Source organism: Ambystoma mexicanum, chromosome 10 (genome assembly GCF_040938575.1).
Source record: "Ambystoma mexicanum isolate Mex_15411 chromosome 10, UKY_AmexF1_1, whole genome shotgun sequence".
In the NCBI taxonomy this organism is placed as follows: domain Eukaryota; kingdom Metazoa; phylum Chordata; class Amphibia; order Caudata; family Ambystomatidae; genus Ambystoma; species Ambystoma mexicanum.
Genome location: NC_090932.1, coordinates 1561018468 through 1561043089, shown reverse-complemented (window position 1 = coordinate 1561043089; position 24622 = coordinate 1561018468). Strand labels below are relative to the sequence as shown.

Below are 24622 nucleotides of genomic sequence, written 5' to 3'. Positions count from 1 at the left end.
GCTGACGGGCAACGTTGGGGCTCGCTAGTTGCTGGGTTTCAGGAAGGAGTGAATGTCAGGGATGAAGTGCTGGTGCGGAAATATCACTTCAGGACGGAGGTGCTCTGGTAGAGCAGTAGAAGGTCCTAGTACGTGGGACTCTAACCCGCAGTGGAAGCGGCAGTTTAAGAGTGCTGTGGGATTCAAGCTCCCCCCACCCCTCATCCCGGGATATGAAGCAGCGGGCCTGTCCCATAATCCTCCTGCTATAACGAAGGAACCCCAACGATTTTACCACTGAGGAGGGTGTCAGTACTGTGATGAAGAAGAGTAGAACTAGGAGTACTGAAGATCACGGTACGTTTTCAGAGAACGCCGTCATGAACGTGTGGGTGGGGCAGAGTACTTGGGTATCATCAGTGCGTGTGGTGTGTTGGCAGAGTGCCCGGGCCCCACGGGTCTCAACAGTGCAGGGCAGCAAGATGGTACCTCATTACCGCTCGCCCAGAGGCTGCCGGAGGCCATGAGAGATGAACTGACAGGGTCTGTGTGTTTTCTGGAATGGGGAATTAGAGTATAGAGGGCGCTGCACGCCATGAGTGAGGTGAATAGGCAGAGCTGCCCGTCTATTAGTCTCCCTATTCAAGAACAACAGAGGGGATGGGCCTTAAAGGTACGCGTGTCTAAGCAGTTACAAACCGATCTGTTAAAAAAACAAATATATATGGAGTACAATGATGCGTGTGGTCTACCAGAAGCTACAAGCATCTACCAGAAGCTGGATGCAGTCTGTGTGAGAAGCTGCGGGTCTCGTCTGTGCGAGGAGCTGCGGGTCTCGTCTGTGCGAGGAGCTGCGGGTCTCGTCTGTGCGAGGAGCTGCGGGTCTCGTCTGTGCGAGGAGCTGCCGTCCATGTGAGAAGTCGCTAGTGTTTAAAGTATGAAAGTGCAGGTGTCGTCTGTGAGAAGGTGTCGTCTGTTGACTACAGGTATCTGCAGCCAACTGCTAGAAGCTGCAAATGTTGTCTGTGGGAAGTGACAGAGTCTGAGAATCTGTAACAAACTGCAGGTCTAGCCTGTAAGGAGCTACAGACAACAGTAAGACACAACAAGTGTCTGTGGGTAGATGCAAGAGTGTTGGTGGGAACCTACAGGTGTGTTTTAAGAAATGCTGCAGGTGTTGGCTTTGAAACTACAGTCAAATGCTAGTAGCTGCAGCGTCTGTGAGAAGCTGCAGCTGTCTAAGAAGATATAGGCGTTGTCTGTGAGAAGCTACGTGCCAACTGCTAGAAGCTGCAAGTGTGGTCTGTCTGCAAGTGTTGTCTTTGCAGCTCACAGACCACACTTGAAGCTTCTCAATCACCATCTGCCAGAAGCTGCAAGTGTAGTTTGTCTGCAAGTGTTGTCTTTGCAGCTCACAGACCACACTTTAAGCTTCTCAATCACCATCTGCCAGAAGCTGCAAGTGTGGTCTGTCTGCAAGTGTTGTTTTAGCAGCTCACAGACCACATATGAAGCTTCTCAATCACCATCTGCCAGAAGCTGCAAGTGTAGTCTGTCTGCAAGTGTTGTCTTTGCAGCTCACAGACCACACTTGAAGCTTCTCAATCACCATCTGCCAGAAGCTGCAAGTGTGGTCTATGAGAAGCTGTAGACACAGCCATGAAGCGCTGCCCTTCCGCCTCAGTTTGCACTTTTCAATTGGCGTTTTAGTTCTGCCAACCTGGTCCTTGTTCATCTTGCTGCAGATCTGTGCCCACAGAGTCGGGCTGGCACAGGCATGGGCCTCAGTGGCGGAGGAAGAGGTGAAAGCACGGGAGAGTGGAAAATGGCGGAGCAGTAGGTCCTTCAAGACTCCCATGGCACCAGTGAAGCAAGAACACTAGAGTGACAGTATCCAATGTCACAGAAGCACTGGGTTCTGCAAGGGCCTGGGGTGTACTGCTTCAATTCTTCAATGCTGGCAGGCTATGCAACACAGTGCCATCCTTCTCCAGTGGTGGCCGCTTGATGATGCACTACACCCCTCTTACTGTGTTGAGCAGTTGTGGGTGTGTTGCAGTTCCGTCCCTTCCAGCCTTGTCAGATGCAAAGCCCCCCTGTTCCAGTGCTGGCTGGTTGAACACACCTTTCCCCTCTTTGGTGTTGCAAGCCTGCAGGTGTACTGTTCAAGCTGAGCAGTTGTGGATGTGCTGCTCCCTGGTTTGGCAGGTCATGCGATTCACTGCTGCACCTTTCCAATGCTGACAGTTTGTGACTGCACTGTCCGCATCCTTCAGTACTGGCAAGTGTGGGCTCCTCTCTTAGTGCTGGTAGGTTGCAGGTGCATCTGTTCTCCTCTGGCACCGCTGGCAAGTCGTGGCGTGCATCACTCGCCTCTTACAATCACGATCATTTGTGGAATGCACTGCCGCCCTCTTCCAGAGCTAGTGACAGGCGGTGGGCACCGTTTCTCTTCCATTGCTTGCAGGTTATGCAATGAACTTTGCACACCCCTGCCCCCCCCCCCCCCCCCGTTCAATGCTACCAGGTGACAAGAGAGGCGTTTATCTAGCAGCATCCATTTATTGGATGATCAGATCACCAAATGTGTCAGTCATTGCACATCACAGACACTACCACCCCAGACACCGCTCATCGGGTCGCGCCTCTCCAATGGTGCCAGCTGGGAGAGTCGTCTAGATGATTACGTATTCATCTCCCAGCTCAAGCTCGGATCTCAAGGGTCACGCCAAAGCAGACAACGAGCAAGATGGTTATATGGTGCAGGCCTTTCAAGGTTAGTCTGGCTTTAGCCTAGTCTTTGGGTATAGTCCATTCCTATGCTGCCGGTTGAGCAGGCGCTTTCTACTACCCAACAGGATGCCAATGCCCTCTGCTCCTTGAGGGCTGGTTATTTGCAAGTACTCTACTGTCCAACAGGTTTACGCTCCGCTTCCTTGTGTGTTGATCAGTTATGACTGCTTGGCACTGCTCAAAAGACGAAGGTCCAAACTTTCTTCAGTTGCGAGCTCGCTCTTGAGGTTGTATGACTCCAGAGAACCTCTCAATTTGATGGATGCCAGAGGCTGTGCAGTAGTTGTCGCAAAGCGTTTGCAGGTCGGATCTTCAAGGTTCAGATAGCCATTTCCCAAGGAGGGGCAATCAATGGTTCGACAGTAAAACTGGGGACTTTCCCCCCTCTCCTCCCCACCATTCAGCAATGAAGGAATAGCTCTGCTAAGACTGTTGCCCCGAGTCCTGCTGCCATACAAGAGGGCGGATGGCCTTTGGGCTCTGCTCCCTAAATCAGTTATTCCAACAAATGAGTTGCAGAGCAGTGGTTAGGAATGCCTGGCAGATGCATGCTATGCATCTCTATAGCAAGCAGCAGCCTGGACAAGTCATGCTGTGTGTCCATCAGCTCAGAAGAAAGTACATTTTACAAGAACCCCTCCCCCCCAGGCCGCCATTCACATCCTTCCTTGTCTCCACCCCAACGGATCGCCTCTCCCAGCCGGAATCCTTCCAAGCAGGACAGTGTGTACTCCATGTACAGGAAGCAACAGAAAGGCAGCTCGTACAGCGAAGGAAGAGTTAGACGGCAGCCAGCAGCACTTGCCAAGTAGTGATCCCCCGAACCAAAGCCAATGTAAACGCCGCTCAACTAGCAACAGTGTTATTAAAAGTACTGCTGAATTCCCCCAGCACCCAGTTACCCCTCTCCATCCACATCATCCCGGTTTCAAGGCATAAAGTAGGGGGAAAAAACAAATCCCGGGCGTAAACTGCCCCGTTTGCCACCCTTCCAGTCCTTCCCAATCTCGCTGTGTGGCACCAGTGGAAGAAGGTTGCAGTGGTAGTCTGCTCAGCAGTTATGGTCTACACCTGGCAGCAGCCGGCACTGCCGCGACCCTGCCCACCACAGAGAATATGGGGTTGACTCAATTGCAATTCAGCCTACATCACCTCCTAGACCCTAGGCAATAGGGGCTTCAGGCCAGCTATGGTTTGGGGTCACTCATCCGTTCAGTTGTGGACGCCTTCCGGCATTTGGTTTTCCAGGGCCATCTAATGGACCTCAGTAAAAGCATTGCACATGGTGGACGATACGCTCTTAGAAACTCCTAGCACTGCGGCCGAGTGCCTCCTCCATTAGCTTTGGGTCTCTTTCAGTCATTTCCGGAAGAGACACAGACACATGGCCAGCTACACCCCTGGTCAGGTTCTTCAGGGGGTGCCACAGTGTTACTTAATGTCTATATGAATAATTTATGCCACCTTTCTAAGGACCACAGGCTGACATATGACACATCTGCGAATGATAAAGAAATTATTCTGATCCTCTAATCGGTATGAAAAACTGCAAAAATGCCCCTTCACACCTCTTGGGGTGTGGGCCTCTGGGTGCGGGTGCAGAGAGAACTGGAGAACTTTGCTGAGCAGAGAGAGAGAAATAAATGGAATGCGATCTCCAGCAACCTTACACATGGGTCCACTCACCTGCAGCATACAATACCTCCCAGCGCCCTAATACTTTGCTTGCTTAAGGATCTCTGTAACATTTCATAGAGCCGGGAGGGTAATCTGGGGGATGCGTGAAGAGAGTTTTAGCTGTCAAGGTAGAACCGTAATACAGACTTGTAAAGCAGTTACTACAATAAGACATTTCTGCTTTCTGTCTAGACAAGATGTGTCAGAAAGTCAAGCACTCGCCGGACACACGTTCCAATCCAGGCAGGGCTGACTCAGCCCTTCATCAATCTGAGGTCAGTTATCAGAGTACCTTTAAATTGGCTAAAAATAACACCTGTTAATACAGCCCCCAGCAGTGGGAGGAATCTAGCATGAGGTCCTATTCGAAAATGAGATATTATATTACGCCCTTGTATTTTTTCCATATTCTTGGGAAAGATACCAAACATATGGTCAGGTTGCTGACACTTTATTTTACCTAAATCATCATCATCATCACCAACTTTATTTCGGTTAATCAACCATAAAAGTACATATAAATAAAATGAGAAAATGGAATGAGACAATTAATCAAAAAAAGGATAAATTAGGTTCAATGCAACTGTCCCATCAGAATTGATACATCAATAAAATACAGTACAATAAATCTAAAAACAGCAAAAAATGTGCAGCAAAATGCATGAATATGATTGAATCAGTGATTATGACGATAGATAAAACAAATAGAAGAGAGTCAACAGCTCGCAGCCTCACTTTCATGACCACAATAATCTCAAATAATACCTAGCAGTTAGGCTGGAGACTTGGCTCTGAGCATCCATGCCCTGTGAATATAATGTGCATTGCTCTGACAACATGGATGTCCAGACACTGACCCGAACATCTGTTAGTGCCCACCCTGTCTAACACGCACAAAAGCGCAGGCCGCGAGAGTTCCAAGGAAGGTTTATCTAGATCTCAGAGCACTCTGACCACATAAAAGCTACAACACATTTATATACATTTTTGACATATGATGCTACTTTGGACCAGGATTGGTCAGCCGTGGTGGTGACTTAGGTGTGGGCATCATCTCCTCCTCCGGGTTGGTTGCTGGGTTGGCGGGAGGATTGACGTCAGACATTGTGCTCCGGATGGGTGAAGGTCAGGTCGCTGTGAAACACGGTGGTCACTATCTAAGCTAACAAAATACATTCTGAATAATGCAGGCACTAAATAACAGTTGATCAAAAGACTCTTAGTAGTGTATCATGTCGTTATACAAATCACTCAAGGGCTTGCACCATCTACACATTTGGGTTACACAGGTCACAGGTTTAGAGCCTTGACCACTACAATACTGTCATTGAACTATAGGGGTTAGTCTCATAAGAATCTCAGGTATGTGGCATTTGTTAGTACTAGCCACGATATACTGCACCGGGGTCTAATGTTAGTTGGGGGGGTCTGTTGGGTGGGCTTCATAGCGAGGTTGGTAGTCTGGCACATGAAAGGGATGCCTTGCAAGGACACAGGGTTAGAATGGTAATAGGTTTCGATCGGCGAGGGTAAGAGGGCAAGAGGGCAAGGACACTTTTGTGGAGATGGACGAGCTCTGTGCTTGGCTCATGTCGGTTCACATGCAGGACAGTGATCTCACAGGAAAAGGGATGTGTTACATTCATTATTTGTTGCAAGCAGCTCCGGCCTCAGCATGAGAATGGAGTCGCGCAGTTTTCCAATTGGTGTGGGGACGAGGGTGGGGGCTATGTGCTCCAGGCTGCGGCGGCGGCAAAGGGGAGAGATGCGTTTTGTACTGTCGCAGTGAGGCCTAGTTACCAAGATGGAGTCGAAAGGGGGTACAGAAAATGGATGCCCTGTGTCCTGCTCGGTGGTCCCATCTACGCGAATATAACTAAAAGTTAGTATAGCATAAGGGCAAGGGGTGTACCCACCACTTAGAGGCACTTGGTCCAAGTTCAGTACTGAGAAGTGATGGTAGAGAGGGGCCCATTGGCCCCTCGCTCCCACACACATCTCACAGCACTAACTTCTTGCCGAATCTTAGCGGTTCTCCATAGTGGGGTCAGATACATTTTTCCCAAAAAGGCAGTCCCGCTGCAGAATAGCAAACAATGCACGACTGTCTCATTGCCCTCCTTACAGAGTGGACAGACAGTCGTGTTGCTGGGTGACCACTTTTGCGTAACCAAGGCCACCAGAAGAATTCCCAATCAGAAACGCAGATACAAAGCCTTTATGAAAGCTGGAAAAATCAAATCCATATATAATTTGTGACTCGCTGTGTGCCTCGATTCAAGATAACCAGGGCCCGATTTTAAGGCAGCAGCATCCACCAACAGAATTTCATTACCACTCCGTTTAATCCTTTCTTTTATAATCACACTCGTGGTGGGCCTTATATCTGTAGGGTTCAGCCATACCTCCAGACGATCAAAATCCTGAAGAGACGACTTAACGTGGGAGGCCCACTGTACATATTTACCATCCACCATAGCTAAGAGATGGAGTGCTGCATTCCGGTATCTCTTGAGACTGCGCTGACTCCATGATCTGGCCCAAAAGAGGGCTGGCCTAGCACAGATGAAGGACGCGACCAGATGCATCCCAGCTCCAAGAAGACCAAAGCTGACGGGGCATTAACAGGTAGCAATAACAGTATCTTCAACATTTTTGTTCGATGGTACATAACTTCGAAAAGTTACAGTACCCCCACATTTCGGCGCCATAAAGAGCTGAAGGAATGGCCCGCCGTTTATGAAATCGGTCCAGCTCAGGAGAAATTCCACCCCTGACATGCTTGGCGTGGAATGCCTAAATTGCTCCACTGTCCTTCTCCAAGGTAGTGGACGATTTGATAACCTGAGCTTGACCCTATTTTGAGTCAGTCCATGAGCTAGTATCTAGCGGGTACTCTTTGTCAAATGCGATAAGGGTAGCTAAGGTCATGACCATGCATCTGGTGCCCAAAGGCACCTGTCTGAAACTTGAAGGAAGCTAATTTGGTCGTGCCATGCGTGCATGCAAACCCAGTGGGACCTTTAATGTACACATTCTGTAAGGTTCCATGCATGTTGCTACTTATCTAGCAATGAAAGCCCTAGAAGTTTGTCGTCCCACACATGGTGAGCGAGTTTTAGACAGGTTCTGAAAGATTAGGTTTTGTCAAGGAAGAACCATAATTCTATACTTTTAGCTAGACTATGAAGAATTCTCTTGGCGTAAAACAAAGGATCGAGATAGCAAATTGTGAAGATTTTACATTCAATATGGTACTAGGAAACGAAGAATGAGTTGGCCTGGATACATCTCTCTCTCTCTCTCTCTCTCTCTCTCTCTCTCTCTCTCTCTCTCTCTCTCTCTCTCTCGTTAACCACCAACCCCCCCCCCTCTAATCTTGGTCTTCTATTTATGATGGTTCTGTGAATGCTGGCTATCTAACTCCCTCAGGGTCTTCCTAGCTTTCCATATTCGAACCAAAGGTTAGTCTTCTAACGGAGAATTGAGATAGTGCTATGCACTCACTCTGTTGGATTCAGGTTATTTCAATCACACCCACATTCACCTCCTTTCTATTCCCTACTACTTTCTTTTCTCTCAACTCCTCTCACAATCTTCTTTCCCTCAGTTGTTTTACTCCTCCTATCTCCTCCCTCTACCAATTGATGGTAACTTGCCTCCCCCAATTACCTCTCCTCCTTCCAGTACTACTCCTTCACCCAACACTACTTATCCTACTCCTCCTCCCACTACTTCTCTGACTCACCACTACTCTCCTACCAGTACTATCCTCCAACTACAACTCTCCTGCTCCTACTAGTACTACTTTACCTACCACCAGTATTACTACTCTCCTCCTCCTACACTACCCTCCTCCGACCACTACTCAAACACCCTTCTTTCAACCAGTTCCATCTGCTTCACATTCACTCCTCATGCTACCTTCTCTACTCACTCGACTCACAACCATGCACACTTAACACTGCAGAACCACTATAATTCCTAAGCCAATGCCTCACCTTCTCCAAGAACTTTCTCTACAAGCTACAGTTCTCGCCTTCTTCCTGCTGTTCTCTTGGTCATCTTCCATCTCCACTTCTGACCTCACCAGAAAAACTCACACGTCCTGTTTCCAGCTCCCTGTTCAAGTATCCCTCTCCCTATGCTGATTAGTCATCTTTCCTTACCCAATCATGATCTGTGTTAGGGGAGTTTTCAATTGAGGTAAGACTATTTTTATTTATTTATTTTTAATTTCTGTAAAGCGCTGCACGCCCGTGGTCATCAGAGCACACAAAGAAGACGGCCAAAACAACAAGAAAGCAGCAGGATCGGGAGTCCAGAGAGGGATATAACCAAACAGCTGAACTAAAGAGGAAGGTTTTGATGTTTTCTAGAATATGGACAAAGAGATGGAGGATTTGATGGAGGGGGGTCCATTCTTGAGGAGCCTGGACTTCAAACCTTGTGTCTCTGAACCTCTCTAGGCGAAAGCGAGGTTGGTTCAATGAGTTGGAGTTGTTAGAGCGCAAGGTTCTAGTAGACTGTGAGCAGGAGATTCTTCGCTCCAGGTATTGCGGTGCAGCAGCACTTTGGCATTTGTTTGTCAAAGTAAGAATCCTGTGTAGGACTCCCTCTTTAACAGGAAGCCAGTGGAGTCTCTTCCTAAGGTCCGAGGCATAGTCACCCTTGGCTAGTCCAAAGATTGCCCCAACAGCTTCATTCTGTGTGGTCTGCAGGCGTTTAAGATTGGCTTTAGAGGTACCTATAAGTAGGCTGTTGCAGTAGTCCAATCGCAAGTTGATTAACACGGTGGTAAGGATAGATTGATCTTTAGTTGTACGGTAGGGCCTGATCTGGTGGAGGAGTTTAGTAACGTATCCACAAGAGGAGCAGACATTGGAGACATGATGTTTCATAGATAGTTCAGAGTCCAGTGTTCTCAGGGGATGTAGTTTCTGGTTACCCGGCTGACCAGTTTTACAGTGTCCGGGCAGTTGAAAAGTGCAAGCTCACAGTTCTTTCAAGTGCATCTTGGGAGGATTGGCTACTAGAAAAAAAAGGTACCCAGATTCAAAACATTAGAAAAGATAAAACGTTCAGCACAGTGCCCTGTCGAATAATGCCAACGCACACTGTTTGCTGCTGGGTCATCTTAGTGCTGCTTTTTTTTTAGTGGTCACTTTACTACAGTGTTTAAAAGAGGGACTTCAGTGGTCTCCCCTGTGAAAAGAAAGACATGAAAAGACAGAAACATAGGACCAGAAACACAGGCCTGCCAAACTCAACCTCTGGGGAGGTGTCCAGACCACTGGCGTCATGCAAGGATTGACGCAGGTCTTCCATCTGGCTATGACCAGACAACAGGTCACCAGGAACCTCAGGAGGTACAATCCCCTCATCTGACCATTCTTCCACCTCTGAGATGTAATCCAAAGGCTGGAATAAATCCCTGGATGAAGGTACAAAAACAACGTAACTGAGTCTACGGGCGTCGTGCGTCCTACATATAACATCCGGTGACGTCGGCGCTCGACAGAGGCCCTCGAGGGACAGCGTATCAACGTCATCGACACAGGACGCAGAAATATTTTCCGAAGCAGCACAGCTGTGGTGATTACTGTCACAGATGTGGAATACGTCGGAGGACACAATCCCCTTGAAAGAGACACTCCACAATGAAAGGTATGAAATCTCTACAGCTGAACTGTCCTAGAGACAGGACTGAAATTCAAAACCCTGTGCCTCATTCAATGATCCAACAGTGAGAAAACTCATTAAAATCTGAAAGAACAAGTTTAAAAACTAATTTGAGCTATATAAGACCAAATGGTTCTAACCAAATTGCATAGCCAATTGAGAGACACTTTGAAAGGGGTTCATAGATCGAGCCCAAAGATTCTTCCTGAAGTCATTCAAAAAGAAAGCGATGGGGACTAACGACAGCAGGGGAAAGATGGTCGCATAGGTATTAGGCTCTGCAGAAGTATGCCTTGCTAAGAGTTTCGTCGTGCCCCAGAGCGTTGTGATCAGGGTTACCACCAGTGGCCGGCTCTCCATGCGATGGTGTATCCAGGGGGGCCTGTTGTCAGAGCTGGGAGTTGTGTGCAGTGGGGGAGCTGGATGTTGCCAGACACGAGGCGCCGATGGAGAGGAAGGCTCTTTGTGGACTCAAGGTAGCGACTGGAGGGCTGCAAGCCTGCTGGTGACACGATCGCTGTGGAGGATGGAGTGGAAAGCGAGCTGGTGAATGTGCGGCTCGGATAGTCGCCGGACGCGGACCCAAGACCACAGAGGGTCGGCGAGGCACCTGCTGAAGACATGGTGAGATCCGGGTGGAGATTAGGCGGCAAAGCCCCACGGTGTTCATGGAAGGGAGGCCCGAACCAACTAGCAGGCGACGAGGTGAAGACAGATAGTAGCCGTGAGGAGAGAACAGCACCGTGAGCGGCACGCTGACACCGTCAAGTGGTGTGTGTACAAGGGGTCCCCCTCACCTTCTGGGAGATACCCCGAGCCCCGGAGAGGATGTTAGAAGGCCAGTGAACCCTGCAGTGGGTGACCAGTGTGGAGGCAGCAGCAAGGGACTGATGTTAAGTGGACGTGAATGGAGACGGTACGCACTCCAGTACTGTGAACAAATCCTCTGGAGGGAGCCCCAGTCATTGAAGTACTGGTTACATCTTTGGGCCTAAACTGGTGTAGACTGTGGTGGAGACGCTTTACCATTGTAATAAGCCTCACAATGGCAGCCCAGCTGCAAGGGGGGTGGATCTGGAGGCCCTAAAGTTGGATGTTCATGGTGTCCTCACCGAGATAAGGGTTCTCAAGACTGAAGTGCAAACGTCACAGCGGCACTGAAGGAAAAGCTGGACAATGTGGAGGATCGAGTAGAAGCCCTGGAGAGTAACCAACATACTGCTGCAATTCTGGAAACCCAGCTGGGCACATAAGTTAAAGAGCTGGAACTGAGGGAGAAGGAAGTTCAGAGTAAAATCAATGGTATTGAAAACAGTGAAAGGAGGAACAATAACAGACAGTGAGGTCTGCCTCAAGTGGCTGGAGAGACGGCCAAAGATCTGGAGCGGCGGGTAGAAGCAATGTTGAGGGCGCTGGTGGATGCAGATGATTCCTGTTTTGTGTTCGACAGGATCCACCGAAGGGCGGGCTCTGGGGAAGGGCGTAAAACGGTGGTTGTGAAGTACCACTATTTTAAAGATAAAGAGGAGATCCAATGCAAGACAAAGGAACCGACATCCTTCGAATGGGAAGGTGCCCAGATTTGAGTATATCAGGACCTATCTAACTATACGTTGAAGCAGAGACGTAAATGTCAACCGTTGACATCATGGCTGCAGGCATAAATCAGAGGTCGATGGGGCTTATCCCCTTTGCGCTGTCTTTTGAAGTGCGTGAGGAACAGTTTGTTATATAAGAATGCGACTTGACGCAGCAGCTATTGCACAAGCTGAAGGAAACCAATGGCCAAATGTACAGCTGCGAGAGAACTTCAGGAAGGCCTTTTGGCAACCTTCAGGGTGCAAGATGGCAGGCTCCAGGAAGTTCAGAAAAACAAACATTCCTTCAACTAAGTGGGGAAGGGGCCAGGGGATGGTGTCTATTAGGGAGGATTCTCTCTTTAGGCTGAATTTCCTAACCTAGTGAGTCCCCCAGCAGCTTTGCTGGATTTCTGGAGTTTGTTTTTTTCTCCTGCCAAGAGTGAGACTCTTTTTCTCCCACTCTTGGACATGATTTATGGTGTTCCTTTGACTGTTTATGTGTTTTATGGGCTATGGGGTCCTTTACTCCATAGGGTCTCATGTATTTTTACTATGTGTGTTACACAGCACCCTCCGTGCAGTGACACAGGGGTGTCATAGTGACACCCCACCATAGACTCCATACCCTGGGACTGACTACTGTCTCCCAGGGCATGTAAAGTCACCATTGGCTTTACTAGTCCCAAATTATTAACAGAAACCGGAACAAACCATCATATTGTGGACGTACTGGTCGGGGCAATTCGATTGCCCAGGGGTCTGTTAGTCGAGGGGGCACGTCTCTGTCCCCCCTGATCGAGTTTTGGCTGGTGGCAGTGGATACTACTTTTTATATTCGACCGCGAATATATCCCTATGGGATTTTCCCATTGTTCGAGGCTACCAACTTTAATTATTTAATTCTCATAGCCTCGAACATACCGTTGGTTTATTTATTTAATATTAATTCGCCGGTTGGTATTTTTTGCCAGGACTCAATTCTGAAATGGTGTTTGTGTTCTCTTCTGTGACTCCAACCCAAGTCTAGCCCTTTGTTCCACTTTTTGGCAGGCATCTCCACAGAAGCCTCCAAAAGTGGTACCATTCTGTCTGGGTACCACAGGGGGTGTGGGAGGGGGTTTAGGCACCCTGGACTGAGTTACCTTCGGCCGGCTCACCACTTAGCATGATTGATTGACAGCTAGGCTGAGTGAATGGGGGTGTGCTGCATAAAAGCAGGGCTTTGGGGACTGGAACTTGAGAAGTCGCCACAGGACCTGAGAATCCGACGAGGGAGAAGCTGAGCCGACCTACCACGACAACACCACCGGTGTAGCCCTGCGGAACAGACTCACCACTTCCCGACGACAGAGAAGATCTCCCGGCTGGAGAGGCTTCTTCCCCTGACTGGTGGGCACAACCAGTTTACCTTCTTTTCCTCGCATCCCAAGACATCTTGTGGTCGAATTGCCGGTGCCAAGCACCCCGGCAACCGGATAGCCACTTACCACTGGACCGCGAATGAAAGGACCGCTCCTTTTACCTGAGAACTCCGCGGCTGGTTTCTTCCCTGGCAGTGCAACGGACTCCTGTCTTCCTCCCCGACGAGATCCTCTCTTCCCCCGGACGAAGCACCGACTTGCATCCACTGCCAGGAACAACTGCCCCCGCTGGAGTATTCTCACCACTTTAAGGTACCGTGTCCGCCAGGCCTCCCTTTCTAAAGATTGCTACAAGGTAATAATAATCCCTTAACCTTCTGGACTGGGCTGGCCGCCTTGACCATCTAACTGGTCCCTTTCTTTTGGTCCAACTCTTTCTGAACCTTTTCAAGACTTTTGTGCACTTCAACCGTGTGACCTTGGACACATTTCGTTCTGATCCTCTTAAAGTGGATCCGGCCTTCTGAACTCTAACTTCACGGTTTTACTTTGCCTTCCTCTCTTGTTGTGTTCTAGAGAAAGTGTTGGGATCTGTTTCAAATTATACTCTGCTTTTCTCTCCCTTTTTAAAACGAATTATTAGAGTGCCATCTGCGTTAAGCGCTCACCGCTGTCTGAAAATAAGTGGGGCTTTACTTAAGACTTGTCTAATATTCTTTTAAGGGAGTGTATATCTTTTAGTGACCATGTTTTTGAACTGCTTAACATTACTGCCTGTGTGTTTTACTAGATGTGGTTTAAAATAAATAATTATATCTCTTTTACACCAAGCTCTGGTCAGTGTTTGCTTGTTCTACTGTGTTCTTTTGACCTATTGTGAATACTCTGTATACTGCCTAACTCTTCTTAAGGGAAGTCTGACTGCTCAGCCACAGCTACCAAGTGAATCTGTGTGGTACAGACTGCTACCAAGTGGGTTTACTGCCAAACACCTGTAGTCTTAAATCTTTTGCAGTGGTCCCAGAGGGAACTGCACAGGTTTCTGCCTAACAGTGTCACACTGGGAATTTTCTTCAGAATATCCGGTGTGTGGTGAATTAGCTATGCTTGCAATTAAACGTGGGTGTACGGCAAATGTTTCATGTGTTTCTAAGTGTTGGCATACAACAGGTGAAGACCTGTATTTCCTGGTGGCCTGGGTTAAACTGGGCATCTCAATAGTTCAGGGTTGGTTTGTTCCCCATTGCAATACAATTTTGGGTTTGTATTGGCTAGGTGGGAAGGATTACATGGTGGCTGACGGGCGGGGAAGAGCAGGGAGGGGCCTCTCCCGGTCTGGGCCAAGGGAGGCGGGACAATGTTAGGGGATAGCACTGCTGCACGAAATGTAGCAATGGTGTTCGATTGTTCTAGACCATGGTTGTAATGATAAGAGCAATGCTAAATGTAAAGGTACTGAATTTGCCGGACCAACATTCCCTCATTCCCTACTCCTCTGCAAATGTAAAAAGCAGAGATTCTCTTTGATGTTTGTACAGGAGATGCATTTTAAAAGGGGGGGGGGGATCTAGATTGCTTGGTAAGGCTGTGAATCAGTCAGTCTGGGCCTGGGAGGGGACAGATAGAGAAGGGGGGTGGGTATTCTTCTCACCAGGACTTTTAGTCTCTGCAAGATCCAGACTAATTAAGAGATGAGGGAAGATTGCTTATGGGTAAGGTCGCCCTGGGGGCACACTGGGTTACCCTGGTTATTCTATATGCCCCTAATAGTGGCCAGTTGACTTTTCACAAATAAGTGATGGAATTCATTGGGCCATGGTCTGAAGGTGCTACCTTGTTAGGTGGTGATTTCAATAGGATTCAAGATCCTGCCTTGGACTGGAAGAGGGGGAGGAGAGGTGTTGAGAGGGGGCGCAGTGGGGAGAATGAGTCTTTCACAGATCTTATTGAAGATTATGGTGGGGTGGATGTCTGGAGGAATATGTATGGGGAGCCCGAGTTATATTTTCGGTATTGCGTTGGTTCATCCCCAGGTGTTTTTTTGATGCAATTTTCAGTGAAGAAATTACATCGAAAAAACTCATTGAAATATACAGAAGGTTAAGGGGTTAAAAGGGGTTTGGGGCAGGGTTCACATAGGGAAGGGGAGTTAGGGGAGATCCCCCCGCAAATATGACAATGCATTACTTACCGTAAAAGCATTTCTGATGGTTGTATCTGCTTAGATTCACATGCTGTGCATAGGTCCGACATCCAGTGGTCACTGCGGAGTATTGCATTTTGTTTTTCGTAGTCGAAAAGGGGACGTCAACAAGGCGTGTCTGTAACACTATCCCTATAGTGACGTGCGTTGTACCCACAATCCCTCACGCGTCGAGGTCCCTCTGTTTGTATTTTTCTGCCCTGAGGGAGCCTTCTAGACGTGAGTGAGTACAGAAAAGAGAGAAATATAGTAGAGGATGTCTATGTTCCTTCCATCCGAGCGGGGAGGAAGGGTGGGCGCATGTGAATCTAAGCAGATACAACCATCAGAAATGCTTTTACGGTAAGTAATGCATTGTCTTCTGATGTTTGTTAATCTGCTTAGAATCACATGCTGTGCATAGACTAGCGAGCAGTACCCGGAGTTGGCGGTGGGTTATGAGAAGGAACAGTAGAGAAAAGATGTCTTAATACTGCCTGTCCCACCTGGGAGTCAGATCTTGTGTGCATCTAGACAGTAGTGTTTTGTAAAGGTGTGCACAGAACTCCAGGTAGCGGCTTTGCAGATGGACTCAAGGGGAACATTTGCAATGAATGCTATGGATGCCCCAGTGCCTCGAGTGGAATGTGCTCTTGGCTTGAAGGGTAGTTCTCTCTTAGCAAGAGTGTAACAGAGAGTGATGCATTGTACAATCCATCTAGATATAGTGGACTTAGAGACTGCATCTCCTTCTCTTCCTGCTGCCACCGAGACAAAGAACTGATTAGTCTTTCTCAGTGATCTGGTTCTTTCCATGTAGAACATGACAGCTCTGCGTACATCTAGTGTATGCAGACTTTTTTCTCCCAAGTTGGAAGGGTTTTGAAAGAACGTTGGTAGTTCTATAGATTGGTTTACATGAAATTTAGAGATGAATTTTGGTGCAAACCTTGGGTGTGTGCGAAGAAGCACCTTATCCTTGTGAACTGATACGAAGGGGTCTAATACAGAAAGAGCCTGTAGTTCACTTACTCTCCTAATGGAGGTGATAGCTATTAGGAAAGCAGTCTTAAGAGTGAGGTATTTAAGAGTTGCCTTGTGCATGGGTTCGAAAGGAGTGCCCATGAGTCTAGAAAGTACCACGTTTAAGTCCCATCCGGGAGCTGGGCTAGCTATTGGGGGGTGTATTTTTTACCCCTTCCATGAAGGCCTTTATAACTGGTATCTTCCACCACAACACTTTAAGTTGGGAAGTGGTGTATGCAGAAAGTGCCGCTAGGTGGACTTTAATGGAATTAAACACTAGACCTGAATCCAGTAAATGGGTCAAGTACAGAATAATGTTAGTGGCAGAGCAGTCAACCGGGTTGATGTTCTTACTTCTACACCAGATGACAAATCTTTTCCACTTGCTAGAATAGCAGTGGCGAGTATTAGGTTTTCTGGCTTCCCTGAGGATGTCCATACATCTCTGAGGGAGATGTAAATGTCCAAATTCTATGATCTCAGGAGCCAGGCTGCTAAGTTCATGGTCTGAGGGCATGGATGCAGTGTCCTGCCCTTGTCTTGTGACAGCATGTTGTACGGGCAGGGAAGTTTCATTGGGGGAGATAGGGACATCTCCATCAAGTGAGCGAACCATGGCTGCCGGGCCCACATTGGGGCTACTAGTATCATGGTAACCTGCTCTTGGTGCATCTTGTGCACCACTTTGTTGAGGAGGGGAGTCGGGGGAAAGGCGTAAACAAATTTCCCTGACCATTGAATCAACAGACCGTTCCCCTTGGACTGGTTCTGGGGGTACCTGGAGGCGTAACTTTGGCATTGTGAGTTCTCCAGGGTTGCGAACAGGTCTATTTCCGGGAAACCCCATTGCGTGAAGACGTCTAAGACGATGTTTTCGTGTAATTGCCATTCGTACTCTTTGGGTAGGGGGAAGTCTCTGCTGAGTTTGTCTGCTAGCAGATTGAGTTCCCCTGGTACATGTTGTGATAGTAGGAACATGTTGTGTTTGAGAGCCCACTTCCATATATTCTGGGACAGCTTGGACAGTCCTGGAGAGTGAGTGCCCCCTTGCTTGTTGAGATAGTGCATGGCTGTGGTGCTGTCTGTGAGGACCATCACTGTCTTTCCTTGTAAGTGTTCCTGAAAGGCTTTCAGTGCTTTGAACACTGCTAATAGTTCCAGCAGGTTTATATGCTTGGATGCTAAGCTCGGAGTCCACACTCCGTGAGCAGTCTGATGGGATAGGTGAGCCCCCCATCCTGTAAGGGATGCGTCTGTGGTTAGAGTGGCTTCCACTGCGGGTGTGGCAAAAGTTTTCCCTAATAACAGGTTTTCCTTTGTCCACCACCGTAGCGAGAGAACCAAGGCCTGCGAGACCACCACCAGATCGTCCCATTGTCCGCTGGCCTGACAACCACTGGCTGTAGAGCCACTCTTGCATTGGGCGCATGCGCAGGCGCGCGTGAGGTACCAAATAAATACATGACGCCATCATCCCTAGCAAACGCATTGCTTTGCGTACCGTCACCTCTCGACCTGCCACATATTGGGGGATCTGAAACAGCATGTTTTGGACCCTCTCGTTGGAGGGGAAGACGAGGCTGTCCTTTGTTTGAATTAGAGCCCCTAGGAATTGTTTGATTTGGCTGGGGTCTAAGCTGGACTTCTTTTCGTTGATGGAGAAGCCCAGTTGGGACAAAAGGTCTACGGTCCTTTAGGTATTGGAGAAGCATGTTTCGTAAGAATCCCCTGTTATGAGCCAGTCGTCGAGGTACGGGTAAACCGGGATGGATAATCTGCGCAGGTGGGCCGCTGCCACTGCCAGTACTTTCGTAAATACCCTTGGTGCAGATGCTATCCCGAAGGGTAGTACTCTGAACTGATAGTGTTTGTTCTCTATCTTGAACCTGAGGTATTTTCTGTGCGCTGGCAACATTAAAATATGAAAGTATGCATCTTTCATGTCTAGTGTTGTCATGTAATCCCCCTGTGATAACAGTGGGATTACTTCCTGCAATGTCACCATACGAAACTTTTGGGGTTTGACAAAGTTGTTCGCTGGGCGCAGATCTAATAAAGGGCGCATGGTTAAGTCCTTTTTGGGTACAAGGAAGTACACTGAATAAATACCTTCTGTTACCTGAGATAGGGGGACAGCCTCTATAGCTTCTTTTTTCGGTAGTTCTTCTACTTCTTGAAGAAGAATAGTGAGGTGTTCCGGTGTCATGCGTCGGTTCCGTGGGGGTCTGTATTTCGGGGAACCGTTGAATTCGATGCAGTATCCGTGGGCTATGGTGGATAATACCCAGCGGTCTGACGTTATTCCCTCCCATGCTGAAAGGAACGATGTTAGCCGGCCCCCGACCGGTGATGCATGGGAGGGGACCCGAATCTTTGGGTCATTTGTTGGTATTGGGCGTGGGGCCTTTTGGACTGGAGCCGCGCCCTCTTCCTTTGCCACGACGTTGGCCTCTTTGACTGAACTGGGTGCTTTGGTTAGAGGGCCAGTTGGTAGCAGAGTAAAATTGTTGTTGGCTTTGCTGCTGGCGTTGGCCACGAAAGGAGCGTCTATTGCCATAGCTGCGTCTGTTAGGTGGCCTAGAAATTTGGTCAAGAGTCTTGATGGTATCAAACTCCTTCTTCGCATGTTCTAGGGCCTCATCAACTGCTTTCCCAAACAGATGTGTTTGCTCTATGGGCTTATTTATTAGGGAAGCCTGAGTTTCTGGCTTAAATCCCGAATTGCGCAGCCAGACATGGCGTTTGAGAAGTATTCCCTGAACCAGGGAGCGGCCAGCTGTCTCTGCGGCATCTAAGGAGTTCTTTACGATGCCCTGGTTTACAAGAGTTCCCTCTGATATAGTAGCCAACAGGCGTGAACGCAGGGGTTCTGGTGCGTCCTCTGCTTCGCTGCGCAGCTTGCTCCACTGTGCATCTGCGTAGCTAGCTAGTAGGGAATTGTTATTCGCGATCCTGGTTGTGAAGGCGGCGGAGGTCGTGATTCTCTTCCCAAGTGCATAGAGCTTCTTGCCCTCTTTGTCAGGTGGTGCCTCACTAGTAGATAGTGGTACCCCCGCTCTCTTTCTTGTGTTAGTCACTACCAGAGAGTCCGGAATAGAATGTCCCCTGATGTACAAAGGGTCAGAAGACGAAGGGCTGAAGAGCTTTTCTATCCGAGGGTTGACCCCTCTGACTAAGGCCGGATTGGAAAGGGAAGGAGTTATTCTTCTCTTTATAGAAGCCAGGAGCGGAATGGACTGGCTGACCGGGGCTTTTTCTTTAATAACTTTTTCTACAAAGTCTATGTCCGGAAGAGTCTCCCCTGTGTCCATTTCAAAATGCGCTGCTGCCTTGCGCAATAGTGCATTAAGTGAAGGCTGGTCATCTATGGGGGAGGTGTTCCCAATAGGTGAGTCCTTGGGAGGAGAAGGATGAAAGACATCAGGGTCTGAGTGCACTGATGGGGATTGCCAAGGCTGCACTGATGGGGAGTGCCAGGGCTGTGAAGTAGCTGTATCTTCTTCAAAAGCTCCTGTGCTAGTGTAAGGGTCTTCCTCAAACCTCTCCTCCTCAAGTTCTTCCTCTCCACCTAAACACTCCTCATCTTCCTGGAGGTATTGCTCCTCTTCAGTGAGGTCATATGCATCTGTAGAAGGGGGAAACAGCCTAGGAATCTTGACACTAGGGTCACCCTGGGTCCATTCTCTTGGTCTTTTGGGTGTGGGTGGGTTTTGGCTACCCAAAAACCTCTCCATCTTTTCCATACAAGAATGGAGTCTTTCCAGGGTCTCATGGGGAACCCCTGAATAGTCTAGAGGGGGGAAATCAGTGTTTTCACCTTCAAAACGCTTCGAACGCTCCCACAACGTCGACGAAAGGTTTCCGTCGCCCTCAGAAAAGCCCTCCGGTAGTTCAGAAGTGCCTTTAGATGGATGGGGCAGTTCCTGGCTACTCTTGTGCTTTTTCGGCGTTTCTATTTCCTTGGGTGCGGTATTCGACGTCTGTTTCGCCGTCCGTTTACGTTTGTCCTCGGAAACAATTCTCGCCAGACTCTCGACGACGAGTTCGTCAGTCGAGGGTTCTGGAGTCGGCGTTGCCTGCGTTGCGCGTTGTTTTTCGACGGCCGCTCTATGGAGCGTTACGTCGGATGTTTTTGAGGTAGCGCCCGTATTAGATGAAAGCCCAATCGCTGGTCGCGGCTGCGTTTGCGGGTGGGGCTTGAGACCCTTGCGGTCTGAGGTCGACGCCAGAGTGCCCTGCGTCCCCTTCGGCGCTGGTGGATCCTTCGTCCTGGACGAAGAAGAGCCGTGTGTTGTGTGCTTAGGCCTATGGGGTCTGTGTGCGTCCTTGTCGCCGGGGTGTTCATCCCCATAAGCAGGGCGTGAGCCGAGCCCGTCGGGGCCGGGGACGGACGTCGAGGAGCGCGAGCGCTCCTTCTGGGGGTTAATGACTTCCGTAACGGACGTCGAGTTATCACCCTCCTCGTCACTTTCTGTAACAGCGGCGGCGGGTGAGGAAACTGACTTCGACATAGCGTAGTCCGCCCACCTCTTAACTTTCCGTTCTTTAAGAGTTCTTGGTTTCAAGAGCTTACAGGCCGCGCAGCTGTCCTCTTTATGATCGAGGGGCAAGCAACGATTACAGAGCTTGTGTTTGTCCTTCCAAGTGTATTTGCCCCTACAGCGTGGGCAAAACTTAAAAGGTGTCCTCTCCATAGCTGAGGCAATAAAAACTGGTGATAACAACCCCAAGGGAAAGAGGGGAGAAAGAAAGACATTCTCGACGAGAAGGTAAAAGTTCGAAACCCCCACTCTCCCTACTGTATGTTGGCCGGCGAGGCCTGGCCACGTGTTCGGCAGCGCCGAAGGATCTCCTCCGTCTCTTCTCCTCCGTCGAAAACTTGCTCGGCGGAGAAACAGCTTCACAGCCAACGTCGAGGGGAGGGATCTTTTAACAATAAGTATATATTAAGGACCGAGGTCCGTAGTAATTGTTTAGCAATGTCTCTCTAGGAGCTCCGCGTAAGGCGACCTTAACTGGGCGGAAAAAAACAATCTGAGGGACCTCGACGCGTGAGGGATTGTGGGTACAACGCACGTCACTATAGGGATAGTGTTACAGACACGCCTTGTCGACGTCCCCTTTTCGACTACGAAAAACAAAATGCAATACTCCGCAGTGACCACTGGATGTCGGACCTATGCACAGCATGTGATTCTAAGCAGATTAACAAACATCAGAAATTACAATTATTTTGTAAAAAAACGACATAGAACAATTTGTTTCTACTCAGCCCTACATGACTTATATCAGAATCGGCTTGCTCTTACACTCTAGCGCAGAGGTCTTCAAACAGTGGGGCGCGCCCCCCCAGGGGGGCGTGGCCGCCTCCTAGGGGGGGCGCCAGAGCCCAGCATGAAATGTAAAAAAAAAAGAAAAAAAAAAAAAAATTTTTTTTTTTTAGATTGGAGGAAATGGGAGGGGGCAGCTCACATGGTCAGACTGGACCATAAAACGGTCTTAGGCACCAATGAAAACATGGGCAGCAGTTGCAAATGGATATTCAGTCCTTTAGTCACAGACTGTTTGAATAGTACCCAAGGGGTTGTTTTTTATTCAAATGTAAACAAATTGTGATATTTAAAGAATATTTATTCAACAACAATGGTCAAAACTACTAGCTGCATAGTGAAGCAACTCCTCAAACTGGCCAAAAAAGTGGCCCATTTTGATTGGCCTACACTAGCATTTTGCATTTTTGGTACAGTCATCGCCCTATTGCCCTATGGGCCAGCCCAAGCCTGCCGACTCATCCATAATGGGTGAGGGGGCGTCCACCCACTGGCCACCTCACCCATTATGGAGGAGCCGAGGAGCCAGCCCAGTGAAACACTGAGCACTCCCTCAGCTGTTTTTTCCAGCTGAGGGAGTGCTCCCTGGCTGGCTGAACTGTCAAAGGGAAACACTGTTTGCCTTTGGCAGTTCATTTCCCCAGCCGCACATGATCACTGAGCCATGCAACGTTGGGGGTGTTTTGCTTCGCCAGCCTTGCATAGCTCATTGGAAATGCTGGCTGGGGCAATGCATGTATGTATGTGCGAGGGGGTGCTCCTGCGCCTCCTCGCACATACAGGCAGAGCAACCTGGAGCGGGGCATTTTAGCAACCATGCGCAGGCCCCTGCAGAAGGTAAGTTCATGGCGATTTATTTTTTATTTAAATGTGTATGGATGTGTGTATGCTTGTGTTATGGGACTCTGGTTGGAGCAGGATGGGCGGCAGCACTGGGAAAGTGGTGGGAGTATGGTGGGGGAGAGCCCAGGGTCTGTATTGGGAGTAGGGTGCGGTGACGACACGCAAAAGTTCATAGCGATTTCTACATACTGTCCATCCGGGACTTTTAGGGGGGCCCGGCCTGCCCAAACCTGGCTCAGGGGGGGCCCGAGCCAAAAAAGTTTGAAGACCACTGCTCTAGCGTGTGCTCTCGATTGGTACAGGCTGTTCAGGTGGAACCGCTAGCTTGGTCGGATCGTATGGTGCTTATGACACTAGCTAGGGAAAAAGGAAGGACGAGGGAAGACCCATTCTCGGTGGCGGTTTAATGACTCCCTGTTTAGTGATAGGGTGTTTAGGGGCTTCATCTAATGGAAGATTGAAGGTTTTTTGCAATGAATGATACAGGGAAAGTTCATCTTGAGCATGTGTGGGAGGCTGCTAAGTCCCCCTTTAGATGTTGGGGGTGAAAACCCCCTTTTTTATGGGGGCCCCCATTACAGTAATCCCAAAGGAGGGGGCAGGATCAAACCCAATTCTCAGCGTATAGGCCCATCCAGTTATTGAATGTTGATGCAAATATTTGTACTAGGATCCTTGCGTCTAGATTGGACACTGCACTTCCTAAAGTGGCCCAGCCGGATCAAGCGGGCTTCGCGAGAAACAGACCGGGGTCGGATAAACTGCAGAAAACGTTGGGCCTGTTGGTGTCACGTGAGGTGGCTCTGGACCAGGTGGATTGGGTGTTTCTCAGGGCAGTGCTGCGTAAAGCTGGTATGGGAAGGAAATGGATGGGATGGTTGGCAACGCTGTCCTCGAGCCCCTCTGCAAGAGGCGAGGTGAATGGGGAGGAGTCCTCTTTTGCCCTGCAAAGAGGCACCAGACAAGGGTGTCCATTGTCAATATTGTATGCATTGGTGATGGAGCCACAGGTGGACAGTGTCAGCGGGAACGTACATTAGGTGGGTGGAGATTCAAGGCTGAGCCTATAAATTGAGCCTGTTCGTAGACGACGCATTACTATATGTGAAGCAACTGCAGAACTCACTGCCTTCTCTCCTGCGGGGGCTGGAAACGTAAGGTAGACTTTCTGGGTTCAAAATAAATCTGGTCTTCCCGGTAGTGCAGATCTAAACTATGTGCGAAATCTACTTTTTGTTGTTAACGAGGAAAAGTTTCGGTCTCTACAGGTGTATATCCTGCAGAGGCGGTACAATATATTTGAAGCCAACTATTTGCCCTTATAGGACAAGGTCCACGGAGACCTGAATAACGCTCTCATGGATGGCCATATTGAATTGTATTAAGATGTTACTACTGACATTTTTATTTCAGATGCTCCCGATGGTGGCGCCCCCAGACTTCCTACTACGGGTACACCAGGCTTTCTTAAGGTTTCTTTGGAAGGGAGCGAGGTCGAGGACTGAGAATAATACTCTTATATTGCCCAGAGAGGAAGGGATGGTCGGCTTCCCGGGGCCAGGTAGGTATTACAAGGCAGTCCAATTCGGATAGTAGTGGATCATATCGACCCCCTAATGCCCAAACAATGGATGACTATTGAGTGACTCTCTCTCGGTGAGTGGTTGTGGGCCCCCAGGTCGAAAATACTGAAGCGGGTTGTGGAACATCTGGTTTTAGCGGTGTTGTGGATGGTGTAGAAAGAGGGGAGTAATATAAGGCGCACAACGTGGCCTTCCCCAATAAGCTGCATCTGAGCCCCCCCAATAAGGGACATACATCTTCAATGAGCCTCTCTGATTCCAAGGGTGGTTCGAGGCAGGCCTGGATAAACCAGGACAGATGTGGTGAAAGGGGACATTTTCTACCCTTAGGGTGGCTGCAGGAGGGCCTTAACATTGGTAGTATCTCATTGTTTTTCGATATGAACAGCTGAAGGTTGCACTTAATGATTTGTGGTGAGGGGATCATCTATGGAGGGAATCGACTCCCTGCGAAAGCATTCTGATCTGGAGGACGGGCTCTAGGGGATTTATAGCCAGACTGTATAAGGAATTGCTTTTGGCAGAACCGCCCGATATAATTACAGCACAGACAAATTGGGAGGTGGATCTCGGTAGGGACATATCA

At 48.9% G+C, this 24622-nt stretch overlaps 2 protein-coding genes across 3 annotated transcripts in view; one reads left to right on the top strand and one right to left on the bottom strand.

Moving 5' to 3' along the window:
• BCR (BCR activator of RhoGEF and GTPase) overlaps nt 1-24622 on the bottom strand; it is a 684728-nt gene that overhangs the window by 90782 nt on the left and 569324 nt on the right. The gene's annotated exons all lie outside the window — the stretch shown is intronic.
• LOC138492584 (E3 SUMO-protein ligase ZBED1-like) overlaps nt 1-24622 on the top strand; it is a 417476-nt gene that overhangs the window by 388333 nt on the left and 4521 nt on the right. The window lies entirely within an intron of this gene.